Source organism: Mesocricetus auratus, unplaced genomic scaffold (assembly GCF_017639785.1).
Source record: "Mesocricetus auratus isolate SY011 unplaced genomic scaffold, BCM_Maur_2.0 Super-Scaffold_100003, whole genome shotgun sequence".
NCBI classification, from domain to species: domain Eukaryota; kingdom Metazoa; phylum Chordata; class Mammalia; order Rodentia; family Cricetidae; genus Mesocricetus; species Mesocricetus auratus.
Genome location: NW_024429188.1, coordinates 4,942,244 through 4,969,817, shown reverse-complemented (window position 1 = coordinate 4,969,817; position 27,574 = coordinate 4,942,244). Strand labels below are relative to the sequence as shown.

The 27,574-nt window shown below is 38.0% G+C and overlaps 1 long non-coding RNA gene across 1 annotated transcript in view; it reads left to right on the top strand.

Moving 5' to 3' along the window:
* The window catches only part of LOC121139806, a 41,805-nt gene extending 15,810 nt beyond the window's left edge, over window positions 1–25,995 (top strand). Inside the window, exons 4-5 of the long non-coding RNA XR_005876680.1 lie at window positions 23,921–24,051; window positions 25,928–25,995. This is a non-coding gene — a long non-coding RNA (uncharacterized LOC121139806). The remainder of the gene's footprint in view (window positions 1–23,920; window positions 24,052–25,927) is intronic.
* The last annotated feature ends 1,579 nt before the right edge of the window (window positions 25,996–27,574 follow it).

Sequence of the window (27,574 nt, the reverse complement as noted above, 5' to 3'; positions counted from 1 at the left end):
TCAATTAGATTCCATTGGTCTACCTGTCTATTTTTGTGCCAATACCAAGCTCTTTTCAGGACTATAGCTCTGTAATAGAGCTTGAGGTCAGGGATGGTGATGCCTCCGGGTGTTGCCTTGTTGAACAGGGTGCTTTGGCTATCCTTGGTCTTTTTTTCATACAAAATTGATTATTGTTCTTTCAAGGTCTGTGAAGAATTGTGCTGGGATTTTAATGGGGATTGCATTGAATCTGTAGAATGCTTTTGGCAGGATTGCCATTTTTACTACATTGATCCTACCTATCCAAGAGCATGGGAGATCTTTCCATTTTCTGAGGGCTTCTTTAATTCCTTTCTTTAAAGATTCAAAGTTCTTGCAATACAGGCCTTTCACTTGTTTGGCTAGAGTGACCCCAAGGTATTTTATGGTGTTTGTGGCAATTTTAAAGGGTGATGTTTATCTGATTTCTTTCTCAGCCCTTTTATCATCTGTATATAGTAGGGCTACTGATTTTCTTGAGTTGATCTTGTAGCCTGCCACTTTGCAGAAGGTGTTAATCAACTGTAAGTGTTCCCTGGTAGAGTTCTTGGGGAAACAATGTTTTTTAAATCTTTGTTGATTTCTATTCATTGTTTCCCCCTTTTGACTGTATTTTCTCTTCTTCTTTCTTTTATTTATGTATTGAAAATTAATTCTTCTCTCATATAATACATCCCAACCAGTTTCCCCTCCCTACACTCCTCTCAACTCCCTCAGCCCACCCCACCTCCTCTCTCTCCTCCACACCCACTCCCCTTTCATTTCCCTTCAGAAAGGAGCAGGTCTCCAAGAAATAACAACCAAATACAACAAAACAAAATACAGTACAACAAGACAAAAGCCCTCATAGTGAGGCTGGACAAGGTAACCCAATCAGGAAAAAAGTCCCAAGAGCAGGAAAAGAGTCAAGGACATACCCACTCCCACTGTTAAGAGCCCCACAAAATCATCAAGCTAACAGCAATAGCATATACACAGAGCATCTGGTGCAGAGTCATACATAGTCTGTGATTTCTGTTTCAGTCTCTGTGAGCCCCTATGAGACCTTTTTAGTTGATTCAGTGGGCCATGCCCTCCTGGTATCCTTCATACACTCTGACTCCTATAGTCTTTCCTCCCCCTCATCCACGGGGTTCCCTGAGCTTTGAGGGGAGGGATCCAATGGAAATGTTCAATTTAGATTCTTTCTACTCATAATACTTGGCTATGAGTTTCTGCACTCCTCCCATCTGCTGCCTGAGAAAGCCTTTGTGATGATGACTGGAAATGGCACCAATCTAGTATAGACTATCATTAGGAATCATTTCATTGATTTTTGATAAGTCACGTTCAGCTCTACCCAAGTCTTTGGGCCATGCAGTCTTCAGTTCCTGGCCATCCAGGCAGTATATGGCATGGGCCTCAAATTGAACCAGACATTGGTTAGCCACTCCCAAAAGTTCTGTGTCCATCAACCCAGCCCTGCAGTGGGTGTGGGTTTACTCTGGTTAGTGGAAAAAAGGCAGAGGCACTCTAAGTATGATTTTAGCATTTCCAGCTGCAGCAGGGCGCAGTCTTTCATGGACTGAGACACTTTCCCTTAGCCAAGGGCATCTTTATTGTTTTCCAGGTTGCACCTTTATCAACTTGATTTCCTTCTCCCCAAAACATCCTAACTGAGCTTCCAAGTGACAATGCCAATGCAAATTCCTGATTAAGGAATATCAATCACAGTATGGTGGATTTTTCCCAACCAAGATTGCATAGACTTTGTTAAACTCTCACACAGGCTTCACATATGTTAAACAGGAGGTGCTAAGGACAAAGAGCAGACTACATGCTGGCATTCAGGAGCCAGCTGCAACTGTGTTCTCCCTACACAGCAAATCTTGCAGGCAGGACAGATTGTAGATCCAAGGTTTTGTGACTGGATTGGAATCTGGGTTTCTCTTTCTGTAGCCTGCAGAGTATCTTCCTACTCCAAACAAACAAGGAACATAAAGGCAAATGTTCCCTTCATGTACCAGCTCATCCTCTCCATATTCAATTAGCCCTATAGATGCTGTCCTTTCAATGGGGCCCCATTGTCAGTTTTCTGAGATTGATCCCTTGTCCTAGCATCAGCCTGGGTTGTTTGTTGATCTCCACTGGACACCCTCAGCCAACAACTCAAAAGAATGCAACCACGGCCATCACTGGAAGCCTTGCCTATCTACGAAAGATGACCAGTACAGTCCCAATATCCTCTGTTACTAGGAGACCTCACAAGATTCACCCTCAGAAATTCCAAGAATTTTCCACTGCATTAGATTTCCACACCATCCTCCAAATGCCCTCCAATTCCAACTATCTCTCTTCCCACGCTCTTCTTCCATCCCTCACCTGATACCTCCCACTCACTTCCTCACCTGCCCCCAGGTCACCTGAAAATCCATTATGTTTCCCCTTTTCAGGAGGTCCATGTCACCCCTAGAGCCTTACTCTTTACCTAACCTCTCTGGATATGTGGATTGTAGCATGGTTATTCTTTACAGCTAATATCCACTTATGAGTGAGCACATACTTTGTTTGTCTTTCTGGGTCTGGGCTGCCTCACTCGGGATGAGGTTTTTTGTTTGTTTGTTTTGTTTTTAGTTCCAATCCATTTGCCTGCAAATTTCATGATGTTACTTTTTTTTTAAATTTTATTTTCCAGTTTAAATTTAGATAAGAATCAAGGTTGCTTCACAAGTCAGTTCCAGGTCCCTCTCCCATTCCCTCCCTTCCTTCCGTGCCCTCCCCCCCCCCCCCGTTATCCTCTCATTTCTCCAGGGAGGGTGAGGCCCTCCATGTTGGTGTCCATAGTGTGTCATTTCATATAGGGCAGGGCCTAGACCCTTTCCCAAGAGTTCTGGGTGAGAGTGCACCTCACATTGTTCTATTGGAGTCCAAAGTCCTTGTGTATACTTGGGATAGGTACTGATCTGCTGCCCAAGGCTCAATAGATTCCCTAGGCCTCTTCACTGACACCCAGATTCAGGGGGTCTTGATCAGTCCCATGCTGGCTTCCCAGGCTAATGCCTGGGATTCAAGAGTTAACCTTTGTCTGGTCAGCTGTTTCTGGGGGTTAAACCAGGAAAACAATACAAAGAATCAACGCAACGAAGAGTTGGTTCTTTGAGAAAATCAACAAGATAGACAAACCTTTGTCCAAACTTACCAAACAGCAGAGAGTGAACACGCAAATTAACAAAATTAGAAATGAAAAGGGGGACATAACAACAGACTCTGAGGAAATCCAGAGAATCATTAGGTCATACTTTGAAAACCTGTACTCCACAAAATTCGAAAATTTAAAGGAAATGGATGACTTCCTGGACAGCTATCAATTGCCAAAACTAAATCAAGAACAGATAAGCAATTTAAATAGACCTATAACCCCTATGGAAATAGAAGCTGTCATCAAAAGTCTCTCAACCAAAAAAAGCCCAGGTCCAGATGGCCTCAGTGCAGAATTCTACCAGAAATTCAAAGAACAGCTTTTACCAATTCTTCTCAAAGTGTTCCACACAATAGAAGCAGAAGGGTCTTTGCCAAACTCTTTCTATGAGGCTTCAATAACCTTGATCCCCAAGCCACACAAAGATACAACTAAGAAAGAGAACTTCAGACCAATATCCCTCATGAACATTGATGCAAAAATACTCAATAAAATACTGGCAAATCATATCCAAGAACACATCAAAACAATCATTCACCACGATCAAGTAGGTTTCATCCCAGGAATGCAGGGATGGTTCAACATACGAAAATCCATCAACGTAATCCACCATATAAACAAGCTGAAAAACAAAAATCACATGATCATCTCACTAGATGATGATGTTACTTTTTTAACAGCTGAGTAATACTACATTACGTAAATGTACCACATTTTATGAATCCATTCTTCTGTTGAGGGACATCTAGCTTGGTTCCAGTTTCTGCCTATTATGAATAAAGCCACAATGAACATATTTGCACAAGTGTCCTTGTGGTATGATTGAGTATCCTTTAGGTATATGCCCAAGAGTGGTATAGCTGGGTCTTGAGGGAGATTAACTCCTAATTTTCTGAGGAACCACCATAATGGTTTTCATAGTGGTTGTAGATGTTTGTACTTTCACCAGCAATGGAGGAGTGTTCCTCTTTCTCCACATCCTTGCCAGCATGAGCTATCACTTTTATTATTTGTCTTAGCCATTCTGACAAGTGTAAGATAGAATCTAAAAGTAGTTTTGATTTGAATTTCCCTGATAGCTAAGGATATTAAACATTTCTCTAAGTGTTTCTCAGCCATTTGAGATTCTTTTATTGAGAATTCAGTGTTTAGATCTGTACCCCATTTTTAATTGGATTACTTATTTTTGATAACCAGTTTCTTGAGTGCTTTATATACTACAGATATACTCCTCTATCAGATGTGGAGTTGGTAAATTCTTTTCCCATTCTGTAGGCTGCCATTTTGTTGACAGTGTCCTGTGCCTTACTTACAGAAGCTGTCTCCTGTGTCAATGAGTACAAGGCTAGTCCTCAATTTCTCTTCTATCAGGTTCAGTGTATCTATTTTTAATTAATTTTTGATTTGAATTAAAACAATCTTATTTTACATACCAATCCCAGTTCCCTATTCCTCCCACCCTCCCATCTCCCCCCACTATCCCCTCATCCCACCTCCTATCCACTCCTCAGGATGAGTGAGGCCTCCCATGGGGGATCATCAAAGACTGTCACATGATTTGGGACAGGACCGGGGCCCTCCCCACTGTATCTAGGCTGAGAGAGTATCTCTCTGTGGGACTCCAAAAATCAGTTCATGTACTAGGGATAAATACTGGTTCAACTTCCAGCAGCCCCATAGACTGTCCAAGTCCCCCAGTTGTGTATCTATTTTTATGTTGAGGTCTTTGATCCACTTGGACTTGAGTTTTGTTCAGGGTGATAAGTATGGGTCTATTTACATTCTTCTGCATGACAATATCCAGTTATGCCAACCCCATTTGTTGAAGATGTTTTCTTTTTTCCATTGTGTTTTTCTGGCTTCGTAATCAAGAATCAGGTATCCATAAGGGTGTAGGTTTATGCCTGGGTCTTTGGTCCAATTCCATTCGTCAGTGTGTCTGTTTTTCTTCCAATATCATGTGTTTTTTTTAATTACTAGAGCTCTGTAGCACAACTTGAATCAGGGATGGTGATAACCTCAACAGTTCTTTTATTGTACAGGACTGTTTAGCTATCCTGTTTTTTGTTTGTTCATTCGTTTGTTTTCCCATATGAAGTTGAGAATTGTACTATCAAGATCTGCAAAGGGTTGTGTTGAAATTTTGATGTGGATTGCATTGAATCAGTAGATTGATTTCGGTAGAATGAACATTCTTACTATGTTAATCCTATTGATCCAGGAGCATGGGAGATGTTTTCATCTTCTGATAACCATTCCAATTTCTTTCTTCAAAGACTTGAAGTTTTTAAATTCTTACACTTGCTTGCTTAGAGGTATTCTAAGATATTTTAGATTATTTGAGGCTATTATAAGGATGTTCTTTCCTTGATTTCTTTCTCAGTCTGTTTTTCATTTGAATATAGAAGGACTACTGAATAATTTGAGTTAATCTTGTATCCAGCCACTCTCCTGAAAGTGTTTATCAGATGTAGGAGTTCCCTAGTGGAATTTTAAGGCCATTTACATATATTACATCATCTGCAAATGAAGATACTTTGACTTCTTCCTTTCCAATATGTACCACCTTGATCTCCTTTAGTTGTGTTATCACTGTAACAAAAACTTCAAGTACTATATTGAATAGATATGGAGAGAATGGACAACCTTGTCTTGTTCCTGATGTTAGTGGCATTTCTTTGAAATTCTCTCCATTTAATTTGATATTGGCTACTGGCTTGCAATAAATTGCCTTTATTATGTTTAGGTATGTCCCTTGAATCCTTAATCCCTCTAGGACTCTTATCATGAAGGGGTGTTGGATACTTGCTAAAGGTTATTTCAGCATCTAATGAGATGATCAAGTTTTTTGTTGTTGTTCCCTCAATTTATTGGTAAGGTAGATTACATTTACTATTTTTCATATATTGAACTGTCCCTGCATCTCTGAGATGAAGTATATTTCATCATGGTTAATCATCTTTTTTATTCAGTTTGCAAGTATTTTCCAGAGTATTTTTGCATCTATGTTCATAATAGAAATTGGTCTATAATTCTTTATGTAGTTTGTATATCTAATGACTGCCTCTATTTCATTAGGGTCATAGATCTGTTTAAATTGTTTATCTAATTTTGATTTTACTTTGGTAAGGAATACCTATCAAGAAAATTAAATATTTTCTTTTATATTTTTCAATTTGATGGAGTACAGGTGTTTAAAATACCTCCTTATGATTCTCTGGATTCCCTCAATGTCTACTCTTATGTCTCCCGTTTGTTTCTGAGTGTGTTAATTTGTATATCCTCTCTCTCTCTCTCTCTCTCTCTCTCTATCTATCTATCTCTATCTCTATCTATCTATCTATCTATCTCTCCTCTCTTTCTCTGGCTTCATCTCTCTCTCCCCCACTTTGGTAAACTGCATGGATAATGACTTGTGTATGGTTCATGTTCCATAGCACGTCTTTAACTTAAACAAAAGAACAACAGTATCTATGAACGAAAGAAAGGGGGATTATATAGGTTGTAGGCAAGGGGTGATGACATATCTGCCACAAGCTGGGTTTGTGTCCAAGTATGGTCAAACACTGACTGCTTAGGCAGGTGGAGACTTGAGCTGCTGGTGGCAACAGGGGAGGAAGTTGTAATCGTCACTAAGAATATAGACCAGGTAATTTTGGCACCTTTTCTTTGTTGAAGATTCTCTGAGAGGGTGGGTTTTGAGAGAGAGAGATGGGAAAAGGGCTTTTCAGATCAAGCAGGAGTGAGCTGGAGGCTCCAATCTGAATTCCAAATTTTCTGTGATTTTGCAATTGATATGTTGTCATTTTTCTAACACCATAGAGTGTTCTAATTATTGTTTTATACTAAATCCACAGTTATCTTTAGAATGAAGAAGAGGAGTAACATAGACAGGGTGCTTCATCAAATCAAGGTGTCCTGGGGTTTGGCTATTCACAAATATCTCTACCTTTGGACAGGAACTGTGGGATTCAGAGCAAATTTCCCAGTATCAGTGCATAGTTTAGCTCTAGATTCCTATGCCACATCTATGACAATCAATCCCACCACACTTTCTCAAATATGTGCATATAATTCACTAATATCAGCATACCACTGATGATGGGCCAAGACTCACACTGCTGTGGGATGCTTACTGCTGAGGTATACCTGTGTCTCATACTTCTGCCAACAAATACAGGTAGTTCTGGGTGGAACAGAAATGTGACATAACGGGTCTTTGTTATTTTTCTGGTCAGAGTTCATTACCTTGACCTACCCTCCCATGAAAATGGCACTGTTTTTTGCTATTCCACTTCAGTCTAGAGTACTACTGTAATGGCTAACATTTGACTACCCAATTTGGATGATGAACTGTATCGTACATTTATCTCAAAGTCACTGGGAGACGCATGGTGTCAAGAGCATATCAAGGCACTTAACAGTTCATTCTGACTCACGCTTAAACTGTGTATGTCTTGACAGCACACATGTCTCTGTCCGGGACCTAAGCCATCATAGAGATCTATCTGACACAGAAGAGCAGAATCAGCTGTTCTTCCCATGTTTACAGATACATAATGTCTTAGTTTCTTTTTTTGTTTCCATAATAAAACACTCTGACAAAAGCAACATAAGAGAGGAAGTGTTTAGTCTGTCTCACAGTTCAAGGGAAAATTCATCATAGCAGAAAAGTTAAGACAGCAAGAGCTTAAAGCAGCTGGTAGCATTATATCCATAGTTAAACAAAGAGTTGTAAATATTTTATAATGCTCAGCTTGCTTTTTTATTGTATACCATTTGTGAAATAAGCAAAATGGGTCTTCACACATTAAATAATGTAAGCAAGATAATTCCGCAAGACTTAGCCAGAGGCCTTGACTCACAGGTGATCCTACTCTCCATAAAATAGATAATTAGCACAAACCATCACAATTTCACCCCTTCACAACTTGATATTAAATTACATCACTTTTAAGTCAGAACTTTCTATCTTTGGTCTCCATAAACTGATGACCATGTTATAATGTAAAATGTATTCCACCCAACTGTAAAAGTCTGTGCAGTTTAACAATCAGACAATTCAAAAGCCTAAAGTTTCTTACCTGTTAACTCCTATAAACTGAAAATAATAAGTTACATGCTACTAACAAATAAGGGCACACAGTAAATATTATTTCAAAAGAAAAGCGTTATCAAAGAATAATCAGACCAAAATCCAGCATGAAAAACAACATGTACTGTATCTATAGATCCTGAGTCTGGGACTCATGATGAAATCAACTTGAGGCTCCAAAAGGCTTTGGTGGCTACATGTGTCCATCTTGGCCCCCTTCAAAATATGTACATTCTCTTCTGTGCTGGCTAAATTCCAGTTCTACTGCTCTCCTCAGGAGAGATTGTCCTGGTATCTCCAACATGTTGATGTCTCCACTGCAACTCAGGTTTTACCCTCACAGTTTCACACAATGTCTTCTCAAGACCTTCCTACAGACTCCAACCATGCTACACATTAGTTGGCTTCAATCAGTTTTGAAACTACAAAATAGCATTCTATGACACCCCTCAATCTTGTATCCTTCATGCCTCCAAAGCCACTGTCATGTGATAAATACTGCCAAGTTCTGCTGCCAGCTTGGGCCACAGCTATATTAGCTTCTATGCACTGACACAGAGGGGTCATCAGAAAACGGAAACCTGGTCAAATCCTAGTTGTAGTATTCTGCAAGGCTGCATCATCCCAGGTGTCTTGAATGTTGGATCACCTGTGCCACTGCTTCAGCGGTCTTGCTTCATCAAACAATATTAGTCTGGAAGGAATCCACAGGTTTTCATTTTCTGTGGAAACACAAATAAAATCTCTTTTCCAAAGTAACATATTCTTATACTTAAATTTTGAAGTCAATGCATTTTTAAAATATATAAGTTGGATTAATCCATCAGAATTTCTTTCAGCAGTTGTTGCTATTTCTTCAACAGTCGAACAATTCAGAGAAAACAGAATAGCATACAGTATCCAGTTTCTCGGTGTATATTCCATCTTTATGTGGCTTTTTTATTCATTCATTTATTATTATTACTCTATTTTTTACATTTACTTTGATGAGACAGGGTTTCTCTGTTTACTTTTGCCTATGTGGTATTCACTCCATATACCAGGCTAATATCAGTACCTTTTTCCTTTCTCTTTTAGCAATTGTTGCTCCTTTCCCAGGAATTAAACAATTCAAAGACAACACAATAGCATACAGTATCCAGACTCTCTGTGTATTTTCCATTTTTACTTATTTTTTTTTTACTTATTTTTATTTATCTACTACTATTACTCTATCTTTTATTTTTTCCTTGTTTCTTTAACAATCTTAGAAGTTAATGTACCGATTTTCAATTGTGCATGTGCATGTGTGTGGCAGGTGGACACAGAGATCAAATTGAACTATACTGCTAAATTGTAAGGTCTAGGGATGGGACTCAGGTTGTCAGGCCTCTCCTGACTAAGCTATTTCACCAGCCCCATGTCTAAATCTTGACAGGCTTCTTCTGTTTTAGAAAAGCCTTTTCTAAAAGTTTTTCATTTGCCTTGAAATTAGTCTAAGTAGTTGGTCAAATTTGGCCCAATTATGTGACCTAGAGGACTCATTTTGTCCTCATTTGTCGTGTATTTTATTCAACATCTTAGATATTTGCCCTTCCTTATACTTAATCTTTTTTTATTAATGTAAGAAAACAGGTAAAATTTGAGGGCATTGTGCTAAACAAAATAAGCCTGTTACTTTGGTAAAATTGCTGCATGATTTCATTTACATAATGGTTTTAAGTATTCTGACTTATAAGAGCAAAGAGTAGAAAAAATGTTCCTATTGTCTGAGGGGAGGGATAAATGGAAATTGTTTCTGAAGATGGTAGAGCTTCTGTTATATATTTACTAATTATATACTTTACTCTGAAATTTGCTTAATAGGTAGATGCCTTGCTATTTTATCACAATAATAAAATATAATTAATGTATTAATAATGCTTATTCTCTATTATAAGCACAGTGGGAATTCCCTTTCAAAATAGCTTGTAAGTGAAACTGGCACTTATTTAACATGCGTGAGTGCCTATTTAATTGTTGACCTTAGGTAAATTTGTATAATTGCTAATAAAATCAGATTTCACCAGAACAAACAAAACAATGATAAAGAAAAATGACTTCAGGGTCCATGTCTAAGGTTTATGCTCACTAGACATGCTACTTTTAGTTGATGAATGAGGTTTTTGTTTGTTTGTTTCCTAGTATAGTAAAATATCATTGCCCTCATCTGAAATTAGGACAGTATTCTGCCAATAGTGTATGTGTAAATACATGTGTGTTAGTAAAGATTTACTATCACAGGTCTCAAGGTAGGTATTTCAGTCATGCAAGGGGAATGCTATGCTTTGGAAACCTTTATTTTTCTTGCTTTCCTGATTTTAAGTTAAAAATTTTAAATGAGGATACCTATAAAAAGAATATCTGAATAGACACTAGTTTCTTCAAGGTGACTCATAATACTACATTAGTTCTAAGGCAGGATTGGTCAGCTGCTCTACAGGTCAACTCTTGCATACTGTTTAAGACTGCTTTCCAATTGAGTGGAATGATCACTTCTGTATTCTAAACACAAACATACAAAAAAGCTTGCTAACCTGTGTTCTAAGGAGCATGCCCCTGTATTTTATATTTTTGGTTGTGAGCCTAGCCTTAAGGGCTGAGTCATCTCTCCAGCACAATGCCCTTGTATTTTAAGAGACATGTTGGCTTTTTCTTGGAATAGAGGAAGCTAAATTTTATGGAGTTTATCTCTTGTTCTTTCTCACTTAAGAATCTGATGATATAAAATTGATTTAGAAAAGTTTTAACAACTTGGCATTAAAGGTGAAATTGTAAAAGCTACAAATCACCTAAAAGAGTTAAATGAGAGCAGATTTTATACATTTTTTAACTAGACTAGTCTAATGAGGTGAGTTATTCAGTATCTTACAAATGTCATTAAACAGATTGGAGCTTTTGCAGGTAAGTCCCCAACTTCAGAAGAATAGTAAGAATCACTCCCTTTTCGCAATCCTCATCCTATAGTCCACGATGAAAAGAAATTATCTTAAACAGACTTTAAAAAATGTAACTTAAGACTAAAGTGAAGATAGGAAGATCAGAAATCAATATAATCCTCATCTACATAGCAAATTCCAGGCCAGCCTTAGGTGCATGATGCCCTGACTCAAGAAAAGATAGAATATGTGCAAGTTTAGTAGTACTAAAAGACATTGTCTTGCTGGGTGTAATGGTATACACTTATAATCCCATTACTTGAGAGGTAGACTAGGAGGGTTGTGAATTCAAAACCAGCCTGAGCTGCATAGACCCTTCCAAAAAGGAGAGACCTGCCTTCACAAAATATGGTACAAATATGCTATCAAAACAAAACTGCTTTGAGAACCATTGCAATTTACCCATGTTTAAGCATCATTATACAGCATTCAACGTTTTTATGTTCTCTGAATTCCAGAAACTCAGCATACCAGTTTTGTTTTGAAAATTTTAGTGAAGTTTAGAAGTCTACATATTTTGTACAAGATGGGCCCAGAAGTGGAATGAGCAATTCTGTTAGCTCTTGTCCCCTTAGAACTGATTAATTTTGAATTTCTGACACTAAGCAGTATTTGGCCATCCCAATTCTGAGTACCAAATTTTTATTATGAATGTCAAATAGAGTTGTGCTATGTGTTACGCTTACATTGAAACAACTCTTTCTGACAAAAGCAAATGTAACACATTTTACATTGTCTAAGATTTAAGACACTGCCCAGATCTATGTCTAAAATCCATATACGAGAGAGTACATGCCATGTTTCTCTTTTTGTGACTGTGTTACCTAACTCAGGATGGTTTCTTATAGTGTCATCCATTTGCTTGCAAATCTCAGGATTCCATTGTTTTTTTTCTGCTGAATAGTACTCCATTGTGTAAATATACCACATTTTCTCTATCCACTCTTCGGTTGAGGGGCATCTTGGTTGCTTCCAAGTCCTGGCTATTACAAATAATGCTGCTATGAACATAGTGGAACAGACATCCTTGTTGTATGAATGGGCATCTTTTGGATATATGCCTAAGAGTGGAGTTGCTGTGTCTTGTGGTAGGTTTATTCCCATTTTTCTGAGGAGTCTCCACACTGATTTCCAAAGTAGCTGAACAAGTTGGCACTCCCACCAGCAATGGAGAAGTGTTCCCCTTTCACCACATCCTCTCTAGCATAAGTTGTCATTGGTGTTTTTCATTTTAGCCATTCTGACAGGAGTGAGATGGTATCTCAGAGTCGTTTTGATTTGCATTTCCCAGATGGCTAAGGATATTGAGCACTTTCTCAAGTGCCTCTCAGCCATTTTAGACTCCTCTATCTCAGTCTTAATAAATGGTCTATGTTAGAATAATGTGCTAATAATCAAATGTGTATTCTGGAGATGTTGAGTGGAATATTATGCAGATGACTTTTTAAGTCATTGTACTACATACATTCTTGTTTTGATGTTTCTTAGCTGAATGAAGTAACCTGCTATTATTTTATGGATGCCTTATGACTAGCTGTGGTTTTTTAAAAACTAGGGATATCAGAATTTGTAACATTTACATTTTTAGTAGCTTTATCTTCTTTTTGTGGTGTGGAGATCAAATTCAGATCCTTGCACATGCCAGGCAAGCACTCTCGTATTTTCCAATCGTTAGTTATCTCTTCTTCATGTATTCTTGTTTTATTCATTGTATAGTGACTCTTTGTATCTTTTTTTTTGTTTATTTGTTTTACGAGACAGGGATTCTCTGTATTGTTTTGGAGGCTGTCGGTCCAGCCTGGCCTCGAACTCACAGAGATCCGCCTGCCTCCCGAGTGCTGGGATTAAGACTCTTTGTGTCTTAAAGCCTATTTTGCTAGTTATGATTATGACTACTCCTACTTGATTACATTTGTTTGGATTTTCATTTTCCATGTTTTCACTCAATCTGTTTCTTTGGAAACAGATTAATTTCTTGTAAACAACATACTTTTGAGATATGCCTAAGCCCAAGTAGATTCTCTGTATCTTTTAACTGGATAATTAAGATTATTATACTCATTGTAAAAACTGGGTAATAACTAAATTTTATTCTTCTTGTTTCAAATATTCTGAGTTCATTTCCTCCTCTCATTTTACAAGTTTTATGTTCTGTTGTACTGGTAATGTTTGATTCCTTTCCATTTCTCATTTGCATGTCTACTCTTATAATGGGATATTTTCTTTCAGGAACAGTCATGTTTGTGCCTGTTTCTTCCTCTTCTGAGTGGAGGTTTCCTAAAGTACTTCTTTAATACTCATCTAGTGGTCCTGCATTCCCACAATTAGTGTTTTTCTGAGATCATATTTCTCCTTTTATTCTGGAGGGCAATAGCGCTGTGTATACTGATCTCAGGGGAAAGTTGTTTTCTTTGGGGACTTGAAAGGCATCATCAGTGCCCTTCTGTCCTTGAAAGTTTCACATGAAGTGACAATCATCTATCTGGACGTGGCAGGTGGATTAAAAGTAGGGTGGAGGAGGAAGGCACAGGTCACGATGCTCCTGGGGAGATGCTCCTTAGAACTGGGTTGGAGCCAGGAGAGCCCTAGTTAGGCACAAGGGCAACCAGACTATAACCACGTAGAGGACCCGTTTATCCCTAAAGCCCGGCAGAGGTCCCAGCACAGAAAAGCCTCAGATTGAATAGTCCTCCGGTAGTGTACCTTCATATTGGTCCCTTGTCAAGTTTGGAGCTGGAAAGGGGGCAAATCATGGAGTTCTAGTGGGGCCTTGCAAAGTCTAGGAAAAAGATGCTAGGTGACTTCTTTCTTTCCTCTAACATCAGTGATGGCCATGAAGGTTCAGGACAGTTGGGAACCTTGGAAGGTTATTGCAGCCATGTTTACTCCTAGTTTCCAGAGTCAGCTCTCCTTTTTACAGGAGTGATTATATTCCAATAGATACCACAGAAAGGGAATCGACATTTGATGTCCCTGGGGGAACATTCCTGTAAATTACATAGGCTGCCCCACCCAGAGGTCAGTATTACACTGGAAGTTCACACCTAAGTATCATAATAACACCTCAATGTTTGAGGAGCATGTTTTGTACACAGATATATGGTCAATCTCTGTTATGTATTGTGATAATTCTTATACTGTCTGTATTTTAGTATGATGCTGATATGTAACTAAGTTTGATATTTATGTTTACATATGAAAATGAAGAGTGAAGGTTTTTAGAATGACTTTATCAACTTTTTGAATTAAGAAATTTTTTGTAAAGATTTTTTTATTTTAATTTTAAATAGCTTGTTTTACATGTCAATCCCAGTTCTCTCTCCCTCCCTTCCTCCCGCACTCCCCCACCATCCCCCCCATCCTCCCACCCTATTACCAATTCCTTCAGCATAGGGGATATCTAGAGTCTATCATTTCACTCAGGGTAGGTTCCAGGCACTTCCCTAAGAGTCCAGGCAGAGAGAGCAACCCTCTTTGTGTTATGGACACACGAGGTCTGTTAGTAATCGAGGGATAAACACTGATCCACTGCTCAGGACCCCATAGGTAGCCCAGGCCTCCTCATTGACTCTCACATTCAGAAGGTCTGGATCGGTCCCATGCTGGCCTCCCAGCTGTCGGTCTGGGGTCCAAGAACTCTCCCCTGTTCAGATCAGCTGTCTCTGCTGGTTTTGCCAGCCCATTCTTTGCCAATTTGCTCATCGCTCCTCTCTCTCTGTTGCTGGGTTCCTTCGGTTCTGTTCAGCATTTAACTGTGGGTGTTTGCCTCTGCTTCCATCAGTCACTGGATGAAGGCTACAGGATGTTTATAGATATCAAGTTCACTATCAGGAATGGGCATTCGAGGAGGTCTCTACACTATTGCTTAGCTTGCCAATTAGTGTCATCCGTTTAGATCACTAGAGGTCACATTGGTGCCTGATCTGTCTTCTAACCTATGATTCCCTCTTTCGCCTATCCTATCCCCCAGTCAACCTTCCTGTTCCTCCACGACCTACTCTCTCTTCCACTTCTTCTCCTCCTGCCCACCCCTTACCGTGTTCCCCATCTGTTCAGAGGATCTTGCCACATTTCTCTTCTCTTGGGTACCATGCATATCTTTTAGGTTCTTTCCTATTTCCCAGACTCTCTGTCAGTGGAAGTGCAGACTGGCACTCTCCTGATCCATGTCTAAAATCCATATATCAGTGAGTACATATCATGTTTGTCGTTTTGTGACTGGGTTACCTCACTCAGGATGGTTTCTTCCAGTTCTATCCATTTACCTGCGAATTTCAAGATTCCAATGTTTTTTTCTGCTGAGTAATAATCCATTGTGTAAATGTACCATATTTTCTCTATCCACTGTTCAGTTGAGGGGCATCTAGGTTGCTTCCAGGTTCTGGCTATTGCAAATAATGCTCCTATGTATGTATGTATGTATATTCCCTTTTCTCCAAGTTTATGTCTTTCTGTTAGTGTATTTGCTCATGTGTGATGTACACATATGAGTGAATGCAAAGTTGTGTGTTTAATTTCTACAAAATATGTGCATTTTGAAATACCTCATGGTATTATGAAATAATTAACAATTAAATAATTTTTAAAGGAAGATTTCTTCTTTTCAACTAATTAGTTTACTCTTAAGTGCGATTTCTCATTTCTGTTTCACAGTTTTTAATATTCTTTCTCTGAACTGCACTTTTGGTCATAATATGCTGTAAAGAAGTTCTCTCTTGGTCAGATCCATTTGAAATAAACACCTCTTGTACTTGCACATACATGGCTTTCTTAAAATGGGGGAAATTTGGTGCTGTATTCCACTGAATATGTTTAATATACTCTTTGCCTTTAGCTTAACTTCCTCAGGTATATCAGTGTGTCAGATGCTTGTTCTTATAGTGGTATCATAAAGATCTTATGTCTCAGAGATCTGTTTACTCTTGGGTCTTGTTTTTTCACTTTTCTTGTAAGAAAATATGACTATATAGTCATGTTCAAGTTCAGATATTCTTTTCTCTACTTAATCCAGCCTATTCAGGCTTTCAATATATTTAATGTATATTAACTATACCAAATAATGGATTCATTATAACATTTATTTTTTATGTATATAAAGTACAATGTTAATATTTAACATCCATCAACCTCTCTTGATCCTTTCCTCATACAGTAATTACCATTCTATATTTATGTCTTTTCAATTCTTGGTTCTACACAGGACAGAACACATGATGTTTATCTAAAGTGCCTTATTTGTTCAGCATTACAATCTCCATTTTCATACCAATTACATAACTTCATTCATCGTATGGCTGAATATACTTCATTGTGTATGTGTGAATGAGTTTTTAAATTTCAAATAGATGATTTTATCTCTTTTATATGCTTTCTCTAAGGTGCTATTTTTCATGGTGGGATTTATTTTCATTTTTATATTCATTGTTTGAGAATTTAATTCATAAATATACTATCACACTTTCTTTATCCATTCACTTGTTGATCTTAATATAGGACAATTCCATGACTTGTTTTTGTGAACAGTGCAACAATGAACATGGGGATTTGGGTATATGTTCTTCATGGAAATTTTGGTTCTTTTGAATACACACAGACACACACACACACACACACACACACACACACGTTGTGAGATCATTATACATAATTCTACCATTACTCCATATTGATTCCCATAGTATATGAACTAATTTGCATTACTGTTGCAAGTGTAATCAGTGCTCTGTGGTGATATCTTGCTTCTAAAAATAAAGCCTGTCTGAGGTTCAGAGAATTGAGCTTTCCACTGGCTAACCATAGAGGACTGGAGGTCTCTACAGAGAGACAGGGAGTGAGGTAACTAGTCTGAAAACAGGATATAAGCAGGAGAAACAGTAACTTGCTCTCTGGTCTCCTAAGATACTTAAGAGGTAAGGTGTGGTGGTGGCTTGATCCTCCTTCTCTCTGATCTCTCAGCATTTTCCTCTATATCTTACCCCAGGTTTTTATTTTATAGACCAATTAAGAACTCCAGATACACTGTTCCATTTTTACCATCTTCTCAGTAATGTTTGCTACTTTTTTTTTGCTGATCATGTGTTAACTGAAGTGAGGTAGAATCTCAATGTAGTTTGATTTGAATTTCTGCCATGGGTATGGATTTTTAGCCTTCTCTACTTCTTGGGAATTATCCATTAAATTAATTGGCCCATTTATTGATAGGATGATTTATTTTCAGCCAGTGTTTAACTGTTTTACCTCTTTACATATTATTGATAGTTATATATTCCTTTAGAACAATTGGCAGTTTTCTCTCACTGTGAAGGTTTTCTATAGATTGGCAAATTGGTTGCTATGTGTTTGAGTTGGATGGAATCCTACTTCACCATTCTAGTTCTTAATTTTTAAGCTATTGGAGAATTATTCAAAAAGTTTTTGATTATGATTATATCTTAATGTATTTTCCTATACAACTTTCAAAGTTTCTACACATATATTAAAGACATTTGTCATTTTGAATAAAATCTTGTGTAAAATAAGAGAGTAGTCTTCCATATACGACTATTTTTCAAAGCATTTAATTGTTATAGAGGCTATGTTTATGAAACTTTTGTCAAAAACTAGATATCTATAGCTACATGGGATTGTTTATTGATTATCTCATCTATTCAGTTAGTCTGCATACCTGTTTTTGTGCAAGGACCATGAATTTTTTCTTACTATGCCTCTGTAGTATTATTTTAAATCAGCTTTTGTGATATAGACAATATTGCTTTTGTTTCCATCAGGATAATATTGATTTCACAGTCTTCTGAGATTGCATATAAATTTTAGGAGTTTGTTTTATTTGTTGTTTTTTTTTCTTCTATTCCTGTGAATATCATTGGGAATTTGATGGTAATTGCATTTAATCTATAGATCATACTTGTTACTATTTCATGGTAGTAATTTCCTAATTCATGAGCACATGATTTTTTTTCATTTTATAGTATCCAATTGAGTTTCCTTCTTCCATACTTTATGATTTTCATTGCAGAGTTTTCTACATCGTAGTTAGTTATATTCCAATATTGTCATATTCCTGTATTGATTGGAACTGTGAATTCAGTTTTTTCTGATTTGTTTCTAAGAATGTTAATACTTAGTGTTGTCAATACTTTTGTATTAGTGTGATAACACATCATGATCATGGCTACTTATAGAAGGAAGGGTTTATTTGAGGCTTTACAGTTTTAAAGGGTGAGTCATGATCATCATGGCAGGGGCCATGGCAGCAGACAGTCAGGCATAGATCTAGAGCACTAGCAGAGATCTTACATCCTTATCCATAAGCATGAGGCAGAGAGAGGCCTAACTGGAAATGTTATTGACTTTTGAAACCACAAATCCCACTCCCAGTGACACACTTCCTCAAACAATGCCATTCCTCCTAATCCTTCTCAAGCAGTTCCACCAACTAGGGACCAAGCAGTTGAATTTGAGCATGGGGTGGTGGTGGTATGTTTATCCAAAGCATCACACTTAGTATATAGAAAAACATTTTGATTTTATACACAGCTACATTGTTGAAAAACTTATTATATCAAAAAGTCATACATTTGCGTCTTTGAAGTATCAAATATTATCATTTGTAAACACAAGTAATTTGATCACTTACTTCAATTTGAGAATCATTTTCATTTCTTTCTCTTATTGTTTTGAGTAGAAATTTAAACACATTGTATTGAATAAGCATAGAGTAAATCAATATGTATCTTTGTCTCTGGATAATAGTTTAAATTGTCTTCCATTTAGTTTCATTATTTTATAAGTATATCATATGTAGCATTCATTAATTTGAGTTATGATCCTTGAATTCCTAAAATCTTGCTTTTATCATGAAAAGATATATTTTGGTGAAAGTAATCTCAGTTCCACCTACTCCTCATTCTGTGTGGTTATCTTCAATTGATACATATATGAGTCAGGAGAGCTGATAGTCATCAGTCCTGAGGGGGAGAAATGGAAGATAATTAGATGGAAATCCTCTAAAAGTCAACAAAAGATATCTGCTTGCTTCACCTTGGGGCTGCTTCTGCTTTGCAATGCCCACTCTTACTAACAGTGCATTTTTTTCCTACAGTAAATCCTGTGTTATACTTTTCAGTGTCTGTGTCTTGTTTTAATTCTTTGCTGTGAAAGCAGGTGAACTATCTGGTAAGATAGCTTTCCTTATCTTCTGCAGTGCTGGTTTAATGTTCATGAACTACTTTGGTTTGCGATGGTCTCAAAAGCTTATCTTATTTTGATTTCACTATCATTTTTAAAGATAGATTTGCTGAGTATAGTAACCATTGTTGGCGGTTTATTCTCTGGGTTAGAAACAAACAAATTTTCTGTCTTTGGGGATCACCATTGAGATATTTAATGATATTCTGAGTTTGTCCTTTTAAGTGGATGTTATGCTAAATTTGTAAGCATAATATCTTTATTCTATAGACATAACATTTCAAGTATAATGTGATGTGAAGAAGTTCTTTACTTACCATGTCTATTTGGTATCTTAAATGCTTTCTGGAAGTACATGTCTGAGTCGGTGCCTTACTTTGGGAAGTTTTGTGTACATATTCTGTATGTCTTTAATTTGTATCTTACCTCCTCCTACTCCAACAATACTTAGATTTTGTCTCTTAATCATTGATAATATTTTCCATGATGGCTTTTCTTGGCTGGAGTTCAAAACAGGGTTTATCTGTGTAGCTTGGAGTCTCTCCTGGAACTCTCTGTAGACGAGGCAGGCCTCAGACTCACAGGGATCTGTCTGCCTCTGCCTCCCAAGTGCTGGGATTAGAGGCGTACACCACCACCGCCTGGCAAAAGTTTTAAATTTTATACACAAAATTACATCGGCATTTAAACTTTATATGTTTGTTCCATATATTTCATTTTTCTCTCTTTTTTCAGTATTACTTAATTAAATTTATCTTTAAATTTATTTATGATATTAATTATATTACTATGTTACTCTTTTTATATAATTTATTTAACTTTATTTTATGTGCTTTGGTGTAAAGGTGTCAGGTCCCCTGGAACTGGAGTTACAGTTCTGGGCTGCCATGTGGGTGTAGCAAAGTACTACATGAGCTGTTGTAATATGTAATTCATCCACAAAGGTTAAAGCAATTCATGATGAAAAGCTTAATCTGTTATACTTACATTTTTACTCATTCTCATATACTTTCTTCTTTGCAGTTTTAAGATTTATTTCATTGTATGACTTTTCTTTTTTGATAAGTTTCTTAATTAAATAATTCATTTATATTTTATGTATGAGTTCTCTGCATATAAATCTGCATGTCAGAAGAGGGCATCACATTCTATTATATAGATATTTATGCGCCACCATGACGTTGTTGGGAATTGAATTCAGAACCTCTGAAAGAGCAGCCAGTGCTCTTAACCTCTGAGCCATCTCTCCAGCCTGGAATAAGTTTCTTTTGCCAGGTTTAAGGGAGGTGTTTTAGCAGTAAATTCTCTCTCTTTGTGTGTGTGTGTTATTTTTTCCTTTGAAGAATGTCTTGTGTCTTCACGTCCAACATGTACTTTCATCAGATATAAATTTCATGATTGAGAATTACTTTTTGTACTTGTAAGAATGGGTTTGTTCCAACAGAACTTCATGGTTTCAGATGAGAAATATGATGTCATTTAAAGTTGCCTTCTTTAATTGTTCAATATGCCATAAATTTCACTTGTCTCGGTGATTTTTCATTTTCTTAAGACTACAGAGGATTGATTGCCATGTATTCTAATATAAAGCACATTTGATTCTTACAGTTTATGGCATACTATCACTTTGAATTTGTAATTATGCCCACCATATATTGATCCTACTTTTAGTCATTTTTTTATTTCCTTAGAATCCCACATGTCTCTGCTTTGGAAATTTGAGTTGAAAAAGTCAGAGATTTCATTGTTATTATTATTATGGTCCCTAGGGGTTCTTGGTTTATTTTTGTTTTAAATGTGTATGCCCTCTATTTGACATATTGAGTGATTTATATTGATATTGATTTCACTTTCATCCATTATTTTGTCTATCTGATAATCTTTATTTTCTCCCATTTTAAAGTTCTCTTTAATCATTTTCCTTATTTATATATTGTTTGAAATTTTATACTCTTTCCTTTCCATCAAGAGTGCTTGCAATTCATTATTGAAAAATTTTTATGATTACTGTGGAAAATATCAAATAATTCTAACATGTGTAATATTAGTTTTCAATATCTGTATCTTTGGTTATTCAAGTTGTGATTAGTTTTCATTTCTATCCTGAGTATTTTGTGTATTATGGTATGATAAGTTGAATTCTATTTAATCTTCTCACTTTATAGATACTAATCCTGTTTAGGTGTTTCCTGAAATGGCTAGAGTTCAACAATATTTAACTGCTCTAGCTTTTATATGTCATAGAGTTGTGAGGCAGAAAACTGAATTGTATCAAATCACTAGAGTAGAGAGAAACTAATCCTCAGCTGGACCCTGCTGACATTATGTTGAGGGAGGAAAGAAAAACTGATTAAATTCCCTGATTGATTCCTTATTGGTGACAAGAAATGTAAAAGATCTGCTTTGTCCATCAGCCTTCTGCACCAATCTATCAGGGAATCATGATACTTCCCTGTTTCTTTCAGTCATAAGACAAGAAAATTCTCCCATATCAGCATCATTAATCGTATCCCAGGAGAGGAGTTGGAGTCCTATGTGCTTATCCTCTGAAAAGGATGGCGATTACTATGCTTTCTGTGATGATTAGTGTCAATTGTCAACTTGAAAAACTCCAGAAACACCTAGCAGTTAGGTTTCTAGGCATAGCTGTGGGGGTGTATGATTGTGTTCAGGTAGAAGGACCAGCTGATTCTGGGTGTTACCGCTCTGTAGACAGGCAATCCTGGACTATATAAGTGGAAGCAGGCAGCTAAGCAGGAGCTTGTATTTATCCTGCCTGGCTAGCTTACCCTATTCCATAACCAGAAAAGGGGGTCAGTTCTCCTGCTCTCACACCCTCGGGACTGAGTCACTCACACCTACAGCACCAGGGTCAGATATACTAAGCTGCCCAAGTATAGTACAGGGGCCGCTCAGCCCAGTGCTGCGGCTGGTGAGAGGCATGGCCAGTTCTCTTGTTCTACTGACCTCAGGGCCAGCTCTCTCACCTGCCACAGACACAAATGGTGTAATGGGGGACTTCTCTCCCTTACCCACACCACTGTCTGATAGATAAGGAGTGAGCCCAGATCTCTCCTGCTCATGTTCTCAGGACCAATGCACATCCCGAGCCCATCAATGGGGGTCAGCTCTCCTGAGCTGCCCAGGCAAGGTGCAGGGACCTTTCCCCTGTGCTGTGGCTGGGGGGGCAGGTTCAGCGCTCCTGCCTGGAGCAGGTGGTGAAGGGTGTAGGGAGGGTGAGGGCATCTTCCCCCATCATTAGCCCTGCAGGCCAGACAAATGGGGTGGGCCCAGTTCTCTTTTCACACCTTCAGGGTTAGCTTACTACTGGCCCCACCAACAGGGTCAACTCTACTGTGCTGTCCAGGACTGGTGCAGTGCTTACTCCCCTGAGAACTGAGGCTGGTGGAGGGCAGGATCTCCTGCCCACTGCAGGAAGTGGTGAGTGGAGAGTTGGAGAGGGCATCTTTTTTCCTCCCTTGCCACCATATGAAAGACAGGGATGTGTGACCAACTCTCCCACTCTCAGAAACGCAGGGCAGGCTTAAATGCACCCCAGTCAACAGGATCAGCTCTGTTGTGCTGCCCAAATGAGGTGCAAGATCTGTTCTCCCATTCTCAGCTTTCCCACCTGCCACAGGCAATGAGGGGTGAGGGAGCCATCTATCCCTCACCCATGCCACCATATGGAAGATGAGGGGCAGGGCCAGATTCCCTATGCTCAAGTTCTTGGGTTCTTGGGTCCAGTTCACCTGGGAGGTATATGTATGTTTCTCTCTCTCTCTCTCTCTCTCTCTCTCTCTCTCTCTCTCTCTCTCTCTCTCTCTCTCTCTCTCTCTCTCTCCCTTTTGTCTTAATGTCTGTCTGTCTCTCACCATCTGGCATATTTAGGAAACACTACAAGGAAAAAGTTGCTTAACACCTTGACATTCCTCAAGATCCTAGTTCCTTAGGCAAACCATCTTTATTATTTCTCTTTTCAGAAAATTATTTTTCTACTAGGTCTATGGACTTTTAGTTGTAGTAGGGATTATCTGGGAGTGATGAGGCTATGTCTTGCGTGCGAATTGTGTGGACCATGATCATACTAAGAGTGAAATACCATAGCATATGGTCCTCAGCATGAAAGTCTCTAGGGGCAACATAGGACTCTAAGGTATTTTCAAGAAATTATTTATTCTATTCTGAATAACATGAAATAAATGATGAACATATATGAACTGGGAAAATAATAAAGATTTCTAGAAGCTGATATGATATATATGTATATATAAAAATAATCTCTATATGGAATGATTCTGTCACTATTTTCAATAACAAATAGTGAGAAAGTTAGTCAATGATTTAATTGTGAGAGCATGCATTAAATTTTGTATAAAAGTTATGGAAAGGGATAGCTCCATTGGTAAAGCGTTTGCTTTACAAGCACAAGAGGTCATGTTTGATCACTAAAACCCATGTTTTGTTTGTTTTTTAATTCAGGATCATTGCTATATATTTGTAATCACAACATTGATGATACGGAAATAATCAGATCAGTGGAGCCTTACTGTCCATGTAGCCTAGGCTACTAGGCAAATTCAAGATAATAAGTCCTCTTATATCAAGAAAAGGTAAATAATCACATCCTGTTTGCAAGACATAAATAAATCATACTAGAGCTTAGCTAGAAGCTTCCTTCCTCTTGGCTAGCTTTCATAGTGCTATTCATATTCATATCAATATTTGTATATCCAGGTATGATATTGGAATTAAACAGGAATTAAATATCTGTAATTCCAATGATTATGAGACTGACAGATAAGGAATGCCTGGAGTTTGAAGCCAGCTTGGGCTGAACAGTGAGTTCTGGGCTAGCCTGGGCTACAGGATGAGGCCCTACCTTATGTAAAACACAAGAGGGTTTGGAATATAGCTCAGTGTTAGAGCATTTGTCTAGCATTCATGCAGCACTAGGTTGTAGTTGTAGCATTGCAGATAGAGAGACAGAGACAGAGACAGATCAAACCTGGGACATGTTAACCATTTACACTCCTAAAGAAAGTAAGGTTAATATGATAATCTCATATGAATCAGAACCCACAAAGGGCAACTAGGGGAACAGAGACTCATATGAATATCACACTAGGTAAAATAGGGAATATAGAATTCATTTCAATATAGAAGAAATTTATTTAATTTAATAAGAACACATGAAACTAACAGAATTTAGAGACTTCTACAACCCTATATCTTCAAAGAACTGAATTTCTTGTGAGTTTTCCATCGTTACAGGTAAAAAACATAGAAATGGGCAAAATCTTAAATGCTTTTACCAAATAGAGTACACAGCAAAAAGTTCATGTGCAAAGTTTTTCTTTTCTCTCTAGAATGGCATTTAAGACCTTTCACAACAAATACTATCTACTTTTACAAGTTTATCTCCAATGACTCTGTTTTGAACTGGTGATATTGTCTTAACCTTATTATACCAGTTCATGATGTCCAAAAAGAATATGAAATCCTAATTATGAAGAGATTTCCAAAAAGAACTTTCTTTGAGACGATGCTATTAATTGAACGAGAATATATGTTTGTTAAAATAACAAATTCCATAGAGTTTTAGACTTTTATATTTGTGAGCAAAGAATGTTATCAGTGGCCTCTTTGTAGTTTTTAGAGCAATTTTATAAATATGCTCCTTAGGAACAAAGAGATAACCTTTAAAGCATTATTTTAAGGCAAGATGTTATTGATGCAATAAACCAAATCAAACTGAATCAATAAACACAGGGCAATGCAGAGCAGAGAACTCCCAGGTGGCCCTCAGTAAGACAGGGTGAGATTTTAAGCACAAAAACCATGCTCTTGGCTGACATACTTCAGTTAACAATAACAGTTAGAAGTGGAACTACAGAAGCCCAAAAGTAAGGTTAGCACTTTCAGAGACTTTCCAGGATGGAGTAGGTCTTTGTTTTCATTTTGGCAGATGGTACTCTCTACATGCTGAGTTTCATGGCCGGAATGGTACTTCCATCATAAAGTCAGTTTTGTTAAAGTCTTAGGGCCTTCTAAGGCTGGGACCTTGTTACCTTCCCCACTGGTCTTAGTGAATGAGTCATCCTGCTCTAAAGAGGTGTAGTTGGTCCTAAGGAACATTAATTTCACTGAACTCATACCTAATTGGCCAAATAATTTAAGATGCAAGAGCTAGCTGCTAATCAGAATGAGAATTAATGGCCCAGTCAGGACTGACATCCAAGAGGACCAAAAGTACAGAGATTGGTACCAATTATCTTATTTATTTCTTTTTCTCTCATTTTTGAGTTTTTTACCTAACTTTGGCAAGACATTTTTATTACTCCTGATAAATTAGCAGAGAAACAATACGTCTCTCCCAAAGCCTGACATATTTTCCTTTATCTCATGAGAAATAAGTCTAAGGCTCTCCTCCAATTTTGTATAATCATTCCTGCGAAGAACCCTTAACTGTTGTTTTAATAGCTCTAGGTCTAGATCCACCCATCTGCTTAGCCTGCAAAACATCAGAAGAGGCAAATTTAGTGAAAACATCAGAAAGTGCCCCACCAAGTAGTCTCAGGGGCTCAGTAATATTGTTGTTATCCAGATGAATTACCTGGTAAGTCAGAATAGAATAGCAGGCATCTATCTTGTTTATTAGACAAGTTTCAGTCCCTTATAGGTCCCTAAATATTAATCTGAGTAACCAAATTGATGGCAGAGGCAGTGGGTTTCTAAAACCAGACTTAAGGGTGGGCCAGGAGTGTGGCCTGGTACTGGGTCACTCAGTCATTAGATAGCCAGTGCTCTAGTGCTCCTAGGAAGAGGGCCTCAAACATGTCAGGGGATGCTATACATATACAGTCTTGACCCAGAGCTAATTGTTTCTGTTTCTTTTTTTGCTTGCTTCCTTTTTCATTTGCCTAGCAGTAGCTGTCGCATCTTTTAGACAGGTGGGCCATCCTGTGGCTACAGAGTCCAATCATCCGGCCAAGTATATCACAGGGCGTTTCCATGGACCCAAACTTTGGGTTAAAACCTCTTTTGCAAAATCTTTTGTTTTGTGTACAAACAGATGAAAATGTTTTGAGACATTTGGAAGTGCTAGGACTGGAGTCAATGTCAGATCTGTTTTTCAAGCCTCAAATGTCTTTTGTTTAGTCTCAGTCCAGGTTAGGGTCTCAGTGCCCTCTCTGTGCTGGTGTATAGAGGTTTTGCTATTTCCATAAACTCTGGTATCCAGGGAGAGCAATAGCCAGCTATACCTTGTTACTCATGAACCTGTCTCTTAGACTTTGGAGTTGGTATCTGAAGGATGGCAGCAATCCTACTCTGAGACATGCTCCTCTCTTCAGCACGTAGCCAAGACAGGCAGCCTTCTACAAATTTGGGCTTTTGTAACTGACATTTTGTAGCCCAAGGTCTGTAACTCATGCAGCAGTCCCTCAGTGGGCCTTCTATAATCTATTTTTCCAGGAAACATCTCATGGAAGGGCAGGAAGTCAGCATCTAATACCTTTAAATCCTGGGACAGCCTGATCAGATATGTTGCCCACTGTAACCTCCTTTTGGGTCTGTCCATTTTAAAGAAAAGATGGGTTGGCTCATCTCTGCCTATGGGAAGCAGAAAATGCATCTTTCAAGTCCAAGACAGTGTACGCCTATTTCTCTGGAAGAATCAGACTTATGTGAATCGAAGGTCCCAGGTGTCTTCACATGCAGGAGAACTGTATTCCAGGGTGACTGGCAGGGGACTAGGATGTCTGTCTCTTTGGGACAGGCAATATTGACTGAAAATTCCCCGTTTGTGTCCAGGGTCACTGGGTATTGATTAACCTGGAAGTGGGTAGCTGAATGGGCCAGTCCTGGGGGTCGGTTCCTTCTGACAGAGGGTGAGACACCAATGTTTTGGGGGAGTATCTATAAGTCTAAATGTGTCTCACCATCAGAGAAGGTGACAGTGGCTTTTCAATTTATGCAAAAAATCTTGTTCCAAACAGTTCTCTGTTGTTAATTTTTAAATTTATTTATACTCTTATATTTCATTTTACTTTCCAACCACAGTTCTTCCTCCCACCCCTCCTCCAGGCTCCCCATTTGCCTTCCCGCAGCCCATGCCCAGTCCATTCTTCCTCA